Here is a 13,790-nt window from a genome sequence, read left to right as displayed (position 1 = left end):
ATTCAAAAAAGTGCTTCAAGGAGATCTGGCAACGTAGGAAAATTTATTCTTTCCAGTTAAGAAAATGAACCCAGCCATAAAAGCTAGATAGACAAAACAAAGACCTAAATGAAAATGCTACACATAAGTGGAAGTTTTTCTACAGACTAACTGAATGCTCTAGTCAGTCACTAAACATTTATTAAGATTTATGACATATACAGAAGTTATTTGGAGGACTCTAGTTCTCTCTAATCATGGCACTGTGCTCCTGCTTTCTTAGGAACAGCTATAAATTCAAGAAGAGGTGGGAAACCGGCAGACTGCCAAACAAATTCAACCCACAGACATATGTTGTTGGGCCTGAACAATGTTTTGGAATGTTTTGAATCAATTTCCAATTGAAAAATGAGGGCTGTTACTTACAAAGAAAGAAAGAAAGATGTGTCTATTTATGTAGACACTGCTACATAAATCATCAGATATGGCAAAATGGCCCGGGGATGCCTGGTAATCAGCTGGCAGAGGGCAGCACCTCCATCCTCTGCACAGGACAAATTCGCCCTGATCTCCAGATCTCTTCTACCCACTTCTCTTTCATAGATGTGCACAACTTATCTGGAAGCATTTGTGTCTGTGACCTCTGACCTCAGTCACCTTGAGGACCGTCATTCCTCTGATGTGTGGGTCGAAGGAAGCTTGTTGTACTCATTAGGAAAACATAGTTTTTAATATTTTACCTTTTTTTATTCATTCAAGCTGGTTAGGTTGGAAATGAAGAGCAAAACCAAGAGACTGTTTGCACTTCTTCTTTACCATCAGACCTCTTTACTTCACTTATTCTTCATTTGTTCTTGGAATTTTCTCAACGTGTTCTCAGTTACAAAAAGTAAAACACTGAGCTGTGCTCTTTGCTATTGTGAAGCAGGTTCATCTTTCTACCATCTCTTTGCTCTGACCTCTATGCTGTTGCTATTATATTTTGACAGATATTAAATCCTGAGCTGTATTGCTTACTCTTCTCTATTGGAGCCATGTGTTTCTTCTGATAAATGGACTGTGTGCTCTTAAACTCAGACACTATATTTGTTAGTGGTTTTGTCCACAATGTACTTCAAGCACTAAAGAATTTGGTGCCTGTCTAAAATCTCCTCTCTCTAATTCTCCCAGTTCTACATACACTTCCAAAAAGTGAAAATTTGCCGCCATGCTTGCAGTGATTACTTTTCCCAGTCAGTCCCAAGTGTCCTTGGATTTCAGTGTTTGATCCCTACTTCTCCATAGCTCTGGTCAGAGGAAGACAAAACAATCATTCTATCACCTTGCTTCCATCACTGCCCCAAGTGGGACTCTGTGTATCTGCCATGCTAACCAGCTTCCAGTTTTCCTATCAAGGTGTTTTTCCACCTTGATAGAACCGTCCACTTGCTAACCCATTTTTGTAGATCCACAGTGGTAGGTGAGAGCCCATGGCCATGCTGCTGTACAATCTGCAACTTCTCAGCATTTGGATTCCCCACTCCCATGCTTCCCTTTCATTATGTAGATGTCCTTATGCTAGTTGGTTTCAGACTTAGGACTACTATTGGTGCATTCACCCAACATCTGTAATGGAATATTGAGCTGGTTTCTCCAGAAGGACAGAACGAAACAGAGGCATCTTAACCTAGTGAACAGCCTTTACACCAGATCTCCCAATTTGCTTTCATATTTTTCATTATAGACATATTTCACAGCCGGGCATGGTGGTGCATGCCTGTAATCCCAGTACTCAGGAGGCTGAGGCAGGAGGATTGTTGCAAGTTCGAGGCTAGTCTGGGCTACAAAGTGAGCTCAAGGCCAGCCTGAACTGCATAGTGAGACCCTGTCTCTAAAAGACAAAAAAAATAGACATATTTCACGAGGAACCCAGCACACTTGCCTTATGGACCGTCTATAGTACTACCTTTCCCAAAGAGATAAACATTGAATTTAACACGAAAGTGAGAAAAGAGAAGTCTAAGTTTTTCTTTCTGCTTGTATCTCAGGTTTTTTTTTTTTTTCATGCTTCATTGTAATTTCAGGTCCAAGAATCTGTGGTTGGTTGGTTGCCTACCACCTCTGAAGTATTCGGTGTGGTGGACATGAATTCTTCAAAATTAAAGGATATTTTTGGTAAGGGTACATCTTGAACTGCTTGAAGTAAAATTTCCATATCAACCAAAGATTGGTAAATAAACAAGAAAAGAGGTAGCCTTTCTCTCTCCTCACACAACTGTCCTCCTACACACAGCTGTGTGGAGGAAATGAAACTAATAGCAAGAAATTGCTTTTGGTGAGATTCACAATTTGAGCATGATACTCAGGACTGAGGTTGTTACCCTGGTCTGATTTTTATAATTTAGTGCAAAACTGTCATCATTTAAGACAACCTGACAAAGCAGTTACTCTTATTGCTTTGTTACCAACTCATTTAAACTTTTGAAACTAATTATTTAGTGCTACACACTATGCAAAGTTTTCATGTACTTTATTTGTTTGTTTTCTTGTGGGAAAGCCCCACACACACACTGTACAGAAGAGAAAAAACTCATATAAGTCTATATATCTAGTAAGTGGTGGGACCCGGGGTTGAACTCTGTTTTATCTGGCTTCTTAACCTATTCTTTTAGCACCTTCTACCTCTATTTAAAAGAAGACAATCCTAGACTAGAATTTGAGGAAAATGTGTTCTAATTATTCTACATCAAATGTATCCAAGTTGTCATGTATCCTTACACAGGCTAATTTCTCCAAGTTTCACCACATTCTTGTATTAAACCTATGAAAAGTTTATGCTATATTTTATTGGATTGGTGCATGTTATATAGATGTACCAAAATATCAAACTGAACGTACTAGTATGTACAATTAACACATATTAAGAAAAATTTTAAAAATTCTTGCTTTTCTCACAAACTTGAAGCAATGATCCAATAAAACAAAATCATGAAGTTCTAAATAGATTATAAATTTATTATAGACATTCTTACTTGTATTAACTTGACCCTGGCTATCACCCTGAAGATATAAAACACATCCGTAATAAGCAAGATAAAGGAAAAAAGGAATAGTGCTAAAGCAAGTAAGACTATGTTTTATACATTAGTTTATGTTTCCAATATGGAATAAGGGTGTTTGTGTTTCAGATCTGGTACATGTACAAAACATCATTCCCAATACTATCACCTTCCTCTTCTGCTGATTTCCATCTGCCTCTCCAAGATCCTGCTTTCTAGTTTCCTAGCTTTTCTTTAGTTTGAGTCATTTACAGCATTACTATGACAACGAAAGAAAACAAAAAGAAGAGAATGCATGCTGGTGGAACATGACAATTGATTGCATGCATGCAATAAGGAAGATGGAAGAGTCCACGGAGAATCTAAGATTATTTCTTCAGATGATTTCAAATAGACCAAATTAACCAAAATTAGAAGAGTGTGGAGGATTTCATGAGGGAAATCCAGTATGAATCTGGATTCATACACGTCCAGTATGAAGTACATACATGTCCAGTATGAATCACAGATGGAATATCCTGACAGTATTCTCAAGTGACAATTGAAAATAAGGACAAAAAATCTTGGAGGAGAAATCAAAGCTGAAAGTAGAACGTTAAGGATCGTACTTCAGGGATTCATTTTAAATCATGAGAGTAGATAAAAATGTTAAAAAACATATTAGGAGATAAGATGCTCTAGAGCTGTGACATTCAAAGGAAATATGAGTCACACAAGCAATTTAAAAATTTCTGGTAGCCACATTTGATGGTAAAATGTGATAGGTGAAATTAATTTTAAGAACATATTTATTTATCCCAATATGTAAAAATTTAGTCATTTTAGCATATAATTATGCAAAGATATTAATGAGATATTTTGTATTCTCTTTATTTGTACTAAGTCTTCTAAATCTGGTGTTTATTTTACACTCAACTTAGACTAGCAATATTTCAAGTGTTCAATAGCCATTTGTGGCTTGCAGTTACCATATGGCATAGTGTAGATTTAAGAAGAAATAATAAGAATTTAAGTCCTGAGGGAAGATACAGGGTCTAGAGGAGACAGAAAAAGAGAAACAGAAAAAGGTACTTGTAGCATGTCAGTTGAACACAAAGAATGTTTTTTCCTCAGATGTTTTAAAACCTCTCTAGATAAGGTGATGTGTGTACACACATAACAACAAATTTTCTACAAGTTGTATTGTTTCAAACATGGAACAAAAGGCAGCATTATATTATTCTTTCTGACTTTCAAGCTTTGTGAATGACATTAAATGTTATACATAAGTGCTAACACTTCAGAAGCGTAGTAGCATCACATAATAAAAACAAAATGGATTGTACATTATCGAAATCTGTCTACAAGTCATGTCCCACTTTACCAAAATGCTCTTTAAATTTGAGCATTAATCTCAGTCTTAGCTTCCTTCTCTTTAAAATGGCAGTGCCAAATTTTATATGAATTCTGTACAAACTAAATGCTTCTAGGAGTGTAAAACACATCTCCTAATATACATTGAAAAATCAAATCTATGGTGATAATCAAAAATAATCACGTTAACAATTTATAATTGATGAATGTCTCGTGCTCTTTAAGAATAAGTGAATGAATATTGTCTATTATTTTCACTTCAAAAGTTTTCTGCAGTGTTGGAGACACCACTGGGGTAGTCAATACACATTTTTCCCTCTTATCTATTCTACTCTACTTTGATGGTTCTCCTAAAACTGCCCAATCTTTAGACCTTTAAAAGTCTAATGGAGGTTAGTTAAACCATAAAGGTAAAAAAACAGGAATAGAAGTTTCCCTTGATTCAGCACCCGATTTCCTGAGCCTTCTACCTTTCACACTTCTTCAAAAAAGATGTTGTGTTTTGACTCTAGGCTTGGAATTATATCACTAAACACTAGAACAAAAAGTTCTCTGAGGTTTTCAGAAATGAATCTACATAACATAAAATTGTTCCTTTTCATACCATCATTTAATAAAACAGCTTAAAATTTAAATGCTTAGAAGTGTTTTATGTTTTCCATCAGTTATGGCCATATAATTTCAAGTGGTGGATTATTTCTTCTGATTTTCAGAAATCATGATAGTAACCAAGTATAATGGATCACAACTGACATTTTATCACTGCCCTATTACTAAAAGTATACCAAATCTATATAGTGTCATTTGTTTGAAATATATTTATGGATTTTCTTTAACCAAATTATCCTATTTTCTAGATACAGGAAAAGTTACAAATCTCCAGGTAGGTTTGCCTTCTTCTACAAGCCATTTTCAATCAACATTTATAACACTTATTCTTTATATAAACAACCAAAGGTTATGTATCATATGCTTATCGTTGTTCTAGGTTCTAAGTAGTTGGTAGCAAAAACAGAAAAGGTCAATATTTTCATGGGCCACATATTCTCAGGTGAAAATAGCCACTGAACATTCTCACAAACAACAAATTCACCATATCTAAACTGATATGAAAGAAAACAAAAGCAGAGGAAGAAGATAAAGCCTTGCAAACCATGAAAGGGCTGCCTTGAGTTTAAGTTGAATTATAGCAGAAAGTCATTTGAAAGCTTTAATAGAGTTCTAGCCTTCAAGTCTTCAAACAATTATTCTGTCAAATTCTTGGAGATTATTGTAGGAATTGTAGCAACTAGGAGGAATGTCAAAAGACTTAAACACTGAAAATAATATAAGTAGCAGAGGTGATTGAATTCAGAATATTTTGATGTACATTTATTCCTTGCTTGATGTTTAATTCATTCCTGCAGAGCCTAAACCTATTAATTAAAAAGTCCAAGATATCCAGTCAACATTTTATGAATATAAAAATAAATGAATACAACTAAAAAAATTTGTGCAAGTAATATCAACAATTTGAAGGAAAATAAATTGTATATCATATGAACTATATAAAGGGTTTTTTCTTATTACATTTTCTCTTTTACTGTATTTTTTCTTTATAAATATGTTTAATATTTGTGAGACTTATGGTGTTCTCACCCTCAAAATATACTTAATAAGGAAATATAGTATGAAAAAATCATCTGTAGGTCCTTAGCTAAAAGGTTGTCAAAGTTCCCAACTCTTTAAACTTCTTGAGTTAATGCATACATTTACTTGTTTTGTTTTGGGTTTTTTTTGTTTGTTTTTTTCCGGTACCGGGAATCGAACTCAGGACCTTGCACTTGCCAGGCAGGCGCTGTGCTGCTGAGCTAAATCCCCAGCCCCAGTGCATACATTTAAATCAACATTGTTCACTATGCTTCATGTGACATTCTTGAACATGAAACTAGAGAGTGAATTGATGATTTTTGACTTTGCCTAAGATTTTATGCTATCAAAGGTGTCACACATTATTCTCTCAGTTTATTGAAGTAAATGCCATTATCTTAACCAACAAAAGAGAGAAAGAGTCTGAGAAAGGAACATACAGCTCTGAAAATGCTACTGTTGAGAAGAGTTAACCGTATAATGGAAGCTCAGTCTACTGAGCTGGTTCTACTTATTGCTTATGAATTTGGAGTTTGGAGGTGGAGGGAGGGACAAGGTGGAATAGAGCATAATCTTTAGGATATTTTTCTCTAACGATAGCTGAATGGTGATGCCATTAAATGAGGTAAATTTTAAAACAAGGAATGAAGCAGGCTGGGGTGAAGGCCAGTGGGTAGTGATTCAGTGATTTGTTTTGCACAGACCCTATTTGACTTCTCCAAGACATTCAAGCAGAGATGATGAGTTACCAATTACATTTGAGATTTGTGCTGAGAACAAAGGCAAAGTTTGGAAGTCTAATTTACATACAGGTAGTATTTAAAGTCGTCGAGTGAACTAAGACCAACTAGAAATAAATTAGAAGAAAGACCTAAGACTAGAAGAGCAGATATCCCAAGCTTGAGGTCAGGGCATTTCAGCATTTAGAGATGAATCAGGAGAAAAAGTTACCAAAGAAGTCAGAGCAAGATTAAACAGTGAGTTTGAGGGACACTGGACAAATGAAATATACTAAAAATCAGGCAAAAAGATGGTTTCAAGAGAAAAGGGGTGTTCAGTAGCATAAACGGCAGAGGGTGGGCGATACGAAAGTGCACTAAGTCATTGTATTGGGTAAAATGAAGACCTATAGGACTCTGTCAATAGTGGTAGAACATCTCTATTGAACTGAATTTATATGTGCAGACTTATTTTTAAATAATTTTGCTTGTGGGTTTGTTAGCTATTTCAAAATTTTTGCCTCAATAATTCTCAGCACTACTTAGTATACTTTTGTTGAAATTCATAATTATTTATGAAACTGAATTAAATTGCACTAAAAAGAGAAAACAGCCATTTTAAAATCAAAAGTCGTGTTGTATGATATTGACAAGCTCAGGTTTCTAAAATAAAATATTCAGTGAAGTGTTTTTCCATCCAAGAAATTCTATCATCAGATGAACTTTGCAGCTATTTCAGTAAAGATGGCAGCTAGGAAGCATGAATTCCCTCAACTTTCTTTCCTTATTTGACTATATATATATATATATATATATATATCTGCAATTCATCTATATTCACACCCATTTAAGTGTTCTTCCTTAGGTTAAAGGTTATTTATCTACTTGAGCTACTGATTACACCCCTGTCTTAGTCTCCTATGAGACTTTCATGGTTTCTGGGTATATCTTTAAAATTTGCATTCCTTTTTCTCCTTCCCTTGAACATTCATCTTACATCCCCATTTTAGTACTGCACATTTCCATCTTCATAAACTTCGTATTTCACAAAAACTATCCCGGATTCCTCACTTCCTCTGACATCTCACTCTAAGACTTGGAGTTCATGAGTGCTTTGGGTCCTTCATCATGCAGTCAGCTGAGTATCTGTTCTTTTATAAGGAAAACAAACTCAGTTTTAATCTTTGGGAAACAGCATAAATCTCACTCCTAATAGCTGAAATATCTGGTAAAAATTATATTGCAACACAATTTTCTACAAATTGAAGAAAGAATGCTTTGGAAACATAGGCTATTTAAAAACTTGTGGTATTTCTACCAGTGCTCTCATGAAATACTAGTGGAAATTTAAAAGCAGCTTGCCAAAAACTATCAACATTTTATCCCTTGTAATACATTCATGTGTGTATTTCAAATGTGCACAGTAACACATACATGAAGATGTTATATTAGCACAAATTTGAAAATGTGCATGATTATGACTCACTAACAATCAAATTATGTATGATACATCCACATAGTGGAATATAGTACAATTGTGAAAAAGCATTAAGTGGCTTCCTATTTTTGTTATAAAAATACTTCAAATATATATTTCTAAAAGAAAAAGCAAATATAGAGGTATATATAATTATGTAACTTTTAATACTTTTTTTTTTTTTTTTTTGGTTTTTCTCCGGTACTGGGAACCGAACTCACAACCTTGCGCTTGCCAGGCAGGCGCTTTTTGCCGCTGAGCTAAATCCCCAGCCCACTTTTAATACTTAAAGGAGGATATATAAAGACATATCTGAGCATATATATTCATATGTATAGGCTTTTTTCATAAAGAGACTTTGAAAGGTTAAAAAATGAAATGTGGTTACCTGTTTCATTAAGAAGAGAATGAATAAGGCAATTAAAATAAAAAATTAGATCTTATCTGAAAGTTTTATAGTTTTCATTTTTATTTTTAACCATTTCATCGTATCATGTATTCTCAAATAAAGACCTAGTAAGATTTCTATGAAAAGAAAAAGACCATTAGAACTACAGCATGGGTAAGAATTTCATGCAGCTGGGCAGATAAGTTATTTTCTATCCTTATAGGAATATCCCCTTTATTGAGTGCAACCTAGCCTGAAGAGCAAGTCACTTAATGGTTCAGGTAAGTGGGAGAAGCAGGTAAATCCTGACGCAAGACATCCACCAAATGTGACAGGGTCAATACACAGTCAGGAGTACCACCTGCTTAAAACCACTGCAGTTTCCTACAAACCTGAGCCATAATCTGCTAGAAAATCCTTTCTACTGTCTCAAACTGTTTTTCTGGGCTTACCTCCCGTTACTACACTTCCATCCAATAAAACAAACAATTCATTTTTCCTTTGAAATAATCTGATATACAACATTTTTGTGTGTATATATTCTCATCCTGTGCTTTGAAATAGATTTCTCTGAAAACTACCACAAGAAAATCCCACCACACCCAAACTGCTTTGAATTACCTGACAGGATATAAAAACGAGACAAGACACAAAATTCTCTGTTTTATAGCATAGCACATAATAAGACAACAAAAAAAGTGAGATAAAATTCTGAACCCTAAGACTATTCTTTGTAACATTTTATGCTACTTGATACATTTTATTTATAAATTGATATAACCCTAATGCTATAAATAATTTTTTGAAACTTTAATGTAATTGTATACTATATTATAAAATTTTAGAAGACAAGCATTTTAAAAGGCTTTCATATATTATCTATTAAAATATTTTTAATTCAGTTCAATAGGAACTCGTTTCACTCAGACATACTATATTTCTGTTTCCCTTGAGAGTCTGACAAAGTTGGGAAGAAGAACTTTTAATGTAACCAAATGTGGCTCGGTAGTAGAAGCTTGTGGGTTTTACCCATAAGAGATGCAGTCATCACCCTGTTTCTACGGAAATCACTATAAATTTTTAAAATTTTATTACTACATGTTTACTGTGCACAGTGATTTATTTTCTATGTCAGCTGACCTCCGTTCTCAGTTAAAAGACAACAGGTTGAGGTATGTGTTTGAGACGCTAGCCTCGCTACTTGGAGTGCCTGTGTCCGCAATCAGCGGCTGACCTGCTCAACATGCAAGCAAACTCAAGGGAGAGGCTTTGCTGTGGTGACAGGGGAAGGGCACTATTTTACCACAGGGTTTGCTGAAATGATCAGACATAAACTTGAAGGCTTTTAGTCACTTACAGGAAGCTTCTGCCGAAGATTGTTTACAGCATGGTAGAAGTAAGAGCTAAGAAAGGAAAAGAAATGAGTCCCAATCTCAAAAATTCAAAAATTCAAAATTCCATCTCAAAAAATTCAATCTCAGGAATGAGAACTTCTAGACCTCCTCATACCTGAGCTTGTTGTCCTTGGAATTCCCACAAATCCAGGAATATTGCTGTTGCCTAAGCTAAATTTATCTCATTTTATATCAAATAAATTTTTTTCCACTATCATCTAAATTAAAACACAAATGCATTTCCAAGTCTAGTCATTTAACATTTTACAATATAAAAATATGCTTCTAGTATTTAAAGAGTTAAATTCATAGTATTAAGTGGCTTTTAAAATTTATCTATCAAACCACTGATTATGTTAAGTATTTTCTAAGTGTATAGAAATGTCAAAACTATCTGAAAGCATAGCACAATTATTTTTTGCTTGCTGCAACTATTTTCACCTGTGTATATTTCTTCAGGAATATTTTGGATGAATGGATACATCTCTATGATGGACGCTTCACATGAGGCACTCTCAGAAATTCTGTGTTTAAGTAGTATAGGTAGACCCAGTGGGTAACAGACACTCTAGCCAGGCACACCTCTCCTCAACTCTTATCCCTGGAATCAATCTGTCCCTGTGTACCTGGAATCCTCAATCTTTGGTTGATCATTTGGGTCCTATTTACTGAGAAAGCTTACTAAGATTCTCAGGACAGAAACAGAAAGCCTGAAAAGGAAGTCAGAAGTCTGTGGCCTTCTCTTATGAGTGTGGACTGTTTGCAATAGGATCCTTATGTTCCTGGAATTGAATGAACATACTTTAAATACAATAGTATGCAATAGAAGGAGCAAGCTGAGATCTATCTTTCGGGGTCCCAAAGCTGTGGAGTTCTCAATCTGAGGCAGAGGAGGCTTTCCTAGAACGGAGCATTTAAAAGAAGCAAAAGGAGGAATTAAAGAATGTTCTTTTTTTTTCTTTCTGAATTTTGCTAAATTATAGCCCCAACTAGAACAGCATAATATTCTTTTAACAAGTCAGCTTTGAAATGACTTTGAAATGAGATATCCTCTGTGGTTTTATTTCACCATAACTTGGTTCCTGTATATCCACTACAAATAGACAAAGATGTAGTAATCTATAGAGTCTCATTTGCAATTGATGGTCTTAAGATTTGGCCAGAACATTCGAGAGACTAGGAGCCACTGATAAAAACTCTTCTGAGTGTGTAATAGTCTATCCGTCATCTTCACTACTTGCTTCTTCTAAATTCATTCCAAACTCTGTAATTCATCTTTAATTTCACACGTACTCCATAAGTACTTATATTTTAACATTTGACATGAGAAACACTCATTTCTTTTCACCAAAGATTTGTTTTCAAAAACCTTTGAGGACTTTTATTTGCTGTGAGATGTTCAACTGCACATTCATTTTTGCTAATATGCAAGTACTACATCTATTTATTCATGTGCTATCTTTCATAATAGAATGAAATGAAATAAAATAATAACATATCAACCCAAATAATCTGAATCATACAGCTTCTATATGCAGAGGTTTAGAACTACAATATTGGAGACATAGTTAAATAGTGCTTTCCATTGTGAGGAAATGGAACAAATTGAAATTCTAATCAGAATATCAAAGCAAAAGCATATTACCCTTGCCTTCACTCTAACAATAGAGGAGTGAGGAGTGTACACTCTAACAATAAGGAGTATTGGACACTACATCCTAATCTGTATTTATCTGTAATCATTTTAATAGTCAACAAGTAACTAGCTATACTACTGACAATTGAAACGATCTTAAAGTAGAATGTGCTAGTCAGCCTGATAATTTCCTACTAAATTGATCATGTTGAAAAACACTTGTATGTGTCTTTCAATAGAAGATAATAAAAGAAGAAGAAAACCTTGTTGCCACTATCAATCCTGTAACCATTTTTAATAACACAAAAAGTGATGATATGGAAGCCATCATTTATCCCCTCCAACAGTACAATAAAAATAATATTAGGGATGAGTGTATCATACCTTGAGGTTTTATTAAAATTCTTTCAAAAATCTACAGTCAAATTTTTTTAGATATTTGTCCTGAGATATGCAATGCTTTTTGTTTTTGGCATGGATGCTATAGCAATCGAACATTGTATGAAAGCAAAAAGTCAGTACAAGACAACAGTTTTTGTCAATGCATGATTAACAAATCTTTTTCATTTGTAAAGGTAATTACTTTGGAAAATCTGAAGGAAACAAGGTTATATAACTACCTTAAGTAACAAAAATATATCTCTAATGTGCTTTAACCTTCAGTGAAGCCAGCTGTAACCATCTTTTAAACATACATTTTTGTTTATGTATTAGAAAATTGCCCTCATTTTACCTTATGTCTCAAATAAAATTTAGAAAACAAGCTCACTTGTCATAATAAGGAACAACCTCTTACATTTTAAACAATTCAGTGTTTAAAGTGGATAGTTTTTACAGTGAAATTCAAGATGTTAGTTCTTATTGCTGTGAAATGCTTTTATCTCATGTTATGTGGAACTTGAATAACGCTTATTTTTTATAAGAAGCAGTCAACTAAAGTTACACAGCCCCACATTTTTTTCAGGTAGTTACTTTTAAAAGCACTTACAAACTAAAACTATACTGTATTCTGTCTTTAACATTTTAGTCTAAAATCTTAGCAGCTGATCCTAGTAAAATATTTTAGTAAAGGACCTTAGAATTTGGCAGTAGCAAATATGTAAATAATATGCTTTTCTATACCAAAGGAAACAAACTGATGTTTTGATCACAGGTAAAAGCATAATATTTTGTACAAATGTTTATATGTTCACACCAAGACATAGGAGACTGCCAAACGTCTGCAAGTTTAAATTTCATGTACAAATAAAGTTAAAACTGACTTACTTGCTCTCAGTGATGAGTTGTTGAAACCGCCATCAACTCGTTGAACAAAAATGGAAAACAGTATAGTCACATGTTGTAAGAACAGGCCTGCGTTGACTGCTGCTTAATTTCTGTACTAGAGGGAAAAAAAAAGCAAGGGGTAGGGGGTGGGGTGAGGACAAAACTTTTAAATAAAACCACTTCCTGGGTAGATACAGTTAGCCACGCATTGCTCGATAGGAAGAAATTACCCCCACAGAGTCAACAATATCATTGTTCAATGTGATGATCAACTTTCAAGTATTCCATGTTTATGTAAATTTTATCAATTTTAATTCAATGGGGAAAATGTGCGATTAAAAAGTTTGCAGAAGGAGGAGCAGGTTGCTAAGCACTGAGGAGACTTCCCCTTTCTCCGCCTTCTAACAAGGGCTCACAAAGGAAGCCTGTCCGGTCCCCGGTAACTTTGAGCGTGTTCACATGCTGTCAGGAGGCTCTACATGGGAACCCGGGAAGCTAAGAAGACACCTCCGTTCACAGAGCCTGTGTTTCTGTTCCACTCCTGTATGGACCCGCAAAAATCTGCTTCAGTTAGCAAGTCCACAGGCTTTGCGCAGGGTGCTGCAAACATAATCCAGAGCTCCGCTGCCCGCCTGGTGTCACTGGAGGAGGAGCGGATGGAGCACAAGCTGTGGCCTCTGCTCTGACTGTGGTTCCCACAATAGCGTGTTCTCTAGCAGTTTCCCAAGCAGTTCTGAGCTGCCCCGGAGCGCCATTGCTTTAGCTCAGTGATTGTTTGTGTGGTCTGACTTAAAAAGAAAACATACAATGAAAGATCCAAAAGTTTATCAGTCGGGCAGACTTCTGTATACCCACCAATCTCAATCTTCAGTCCCTGACATACTTTTCAAAATGTCTGGTCATTAGCTGTG

At 35.0% G+C, this 13,790-nt stretch overlaps 1 protein-coding gene across 2 annotated transcripts in view; it reads right to left on the bottom strand.

The window, feature by feature from the left end:
* Positions 1 to 13,017, bottom strand: part of Arhgap15 (Rho GTPase activating protein 15) — a 590,914-nt gene extending 577,897 nt beyond the window's left edge. Inside the window, exons 1-2 of one of the 2 annotated variants that reach the window (XM_005390781.2) lie at positions 12,880 to 13,017; positions 9,941 to 9,986 (exon numbers count right to left, since the gene is read on the bottom strand). The gene's annotated coding sequence lies outside the window, so the exon portion shown is untranslated. The remainder of the gene's footprint in view (positions 1 to 9,940; positions 9,987 to 12,879) is intronic. The other variant, XM_005390780.2, reaches the window with a different exon arrangement.
* Between the last annotated feature and the right edge of the window lie 773 nt (positions 13,018 to 13,790).

This window comes from Chinchilla lanigera, unplaced genomic scaffold (assembly GCF_000276665.1).
Source record: "Chinchilla lanigera isolate Chin_1 unplaced genomic scaffold, ChiLan1.0 scaffold00039, whole genome shotgun sequence".
Lineage (NCBI taxonomy): Eukaryota > Metazoa > Chordata > Mammalia > Rodentia > Chinchillidae > Chinchilla > Chinchilla lanigera.
This window is presented reverse-complemented; position numbering and strand designations above follow the sequence as displayed.